We start from the raw sequence: 2,265 nt of genomic DNA, 5'->3' as shown, positions 1-2,265 counted from the left end.
TTTTGCATTCCCGTCAAATACAAAAAAAGAGCATCTTCACAATTCATTTAAGTGCTCATCCAATTAAAAAAAGCCAATTCGACTTGAGCAGATTCAAAAAGTAATCATAATTCGGGATCTCTGGAAGAAAATTTAAGTATATAATACGATTCCTCTCCGTCAATCTCGAAATCAATTGCATTGATCCACACAGTCGATTAATACTATTGATGAAATTACTTGCTGTATCCGGAGTAATTATCCTTGCTCTTAACCTTTTCACGGCTTACACCCATGATTATGTAACGGATATAGTCACAGTCTTCATATCCATCGGAGGCAAACCCATTGGTGATATTAGGGGTTGTTTGGTATATAGTCCCAAAGAGAACTGTGTTCAGCTCGCTGCAATATAGAAAGTCGGTGAAGGCTACGTTAGCTTCAAGTTCCATAGTGTCATTAAGAACTTCATAGTCGTTGGAGGTGACTTAACTCGTGGAGACGGAACTGGTGGGGAATTCATCTATTGAAACGTATCCCCTGATGAAAACTTCAAGCTGAAGCATTACGGTGCTGGATGGGGTTACATGGCGATTAGCGGTAGAGACACTAATAGATCTCAATTCTTTATCACTACCTCAAAAGCGCCTTGGTTGGATGGAAGACATGTTCTCTTTGGAAAGGTTATTGGTGGCATGAACGTCAGGGACAGACGTTAGAAAGTATCCAGTTGAAACTATTCTCATCGCAGCCACAAGAGTTGAAAGACACGTTAGACCATTCCGTGTTCACACGGCGGATGCTGACGAATAAATTATAAGTTTCTTTGTTGTTGTTTTTTTATAATCCTGGATATTGTAAAAATATATATATTAAATCGGGAGTATTTTAAGAAAAAATAACTCTTCCTATTCATATATTTGGAAAAATGACAAAGCCCTGGGTTTGAATGCAAATAACCCAATATTGCATTTACATATTTGAGTCAATTATAAGCCTTGTATTAAAAATTACTGGGATGAGTTTAGATACACAAGAGTTGTAGCCATAGTTTAGTACCTTTATTTGATTTAAAAGACTTTTATTGGCCACAGGTAATCTTATTTCAACCATCAAATCTGTCAATTTCTCAACCTTTTTATTGTGTGGATCAATTTTGGTATAATTTAAGTCCAATTTGTAATGCATTCAAATAGTTAATAAAAATAATTTATTGGTAGAAATTGATGATAGTTTTTTGTCGTAGACGAATACAAATCTATTCTACACAAAATTATAGATTGTTTTTGTGATGGAGGTACACATATTATATAACTAAGTCTAATATTTACTTTGGAGAATTAGCCTTGGAAATTCCATTCCTTCATTATGAATAAAAGTGTTGTTTTTTGATTATTTACAATGGAATGTATCTAAAAAATTCATTTCAACAGTCTCAATTTCTGAAAGACCAATCAATTTATCATTTGTTTATTGCGACAATTAATTAAGCTAGCTTCGATGTAATTTGTGGGTAATACGATTAGTTTGTTGATAGAAATTGATGATATTTTTTACAAATGTAACCCACTTAATTTGGAGGGAAATCTTTCTAGCCTTGTGAAAGTGTTGCCTGGTCATATATTCAATCAGCAGTATTTCACGAATAAATAAAACTATATTTTACTCATATTTTTTAAATATTACACAAAGGGCAATTTGGGTTTGATTGAAAGCAGGTCCATACTGCATCAACATAGTATTCTATCCTTACTTCTTGGTCCAGTTCATTTCAATGTTAGGACTGTACAGTAATGTAGAGTGACGTCATCAATACCAAGCATTAGAAGTCTTTAAGCCTGATACAGAGGCTTCTACAGTAGTTGGTCTGGGGGAGCTGTAGTATCCCTCCCAAAATTAAGGAATTTGGACTATTTACTAGAATTTCTTTTGGGCAGGATGAAAAAATTTTAAATAAAAATTGGCGTAATTTTTTTTTTTTTCTAAAAAAAAAGTTATTCGGGCAAATTAATCTTTTTTCCAAAAAAATTTAATTTTTTGCAAATAGTCATGGATTTTTGATAGTTTTTTTCAAAACAACATTTAATTTTTTCTGAATTCCTGTAAGTTTTTTAATTATTTTTTAAAATGTAATTTATCAAATTATTTTCCAATAAACTTAATTTTTTTAAATGGAATATTAGAAATTTAATTTTTGAGATTTTTTTTGAATTTTTTTAATTATTTGTAAATTTTTTGACAAAAATAAATTGAATATTGGAAAATTTTCAAAAATTATTAATTTTT

The 2,265-nt window shown here is 31.2% G+C and overlaps 1 pseudogene; it reads left to right on the top strand.

The window, feature by feature from the left end:
• Window positions 1-209: 209 nt before the first annotated feature.
• On the top strand, window positions 210-698 carry LOC121126314 (peptidyl-prolyl cis-trans isomerase 5-like; annotated as a pseudogene).
• The last annotated feature ends 1,567 nt before the right edge of the window (window positions 699-2,265 follow it).

The sequence above is a fragment of the Lepeophtheirus salmonis genome, chromosome 11 (assembly GCF_016086655.4).
Source record: "Lepeophtheirus salmonis chromosome 11, UVic_Lsal_1.4, whole genome shotgun sequence".
NCBI classification, from domain to species: Eukaryota; Metazoa; Arthropoda; class Copepoda; order Siphonostomatoida; family Caligidae; genus Lepeophtheirus; species Lepeophtheirus salmonis.
Note: the sequence above shows the minus strand (reverse complement) of the source record. Positions and strands in the feature narration are given on the sequence as shown.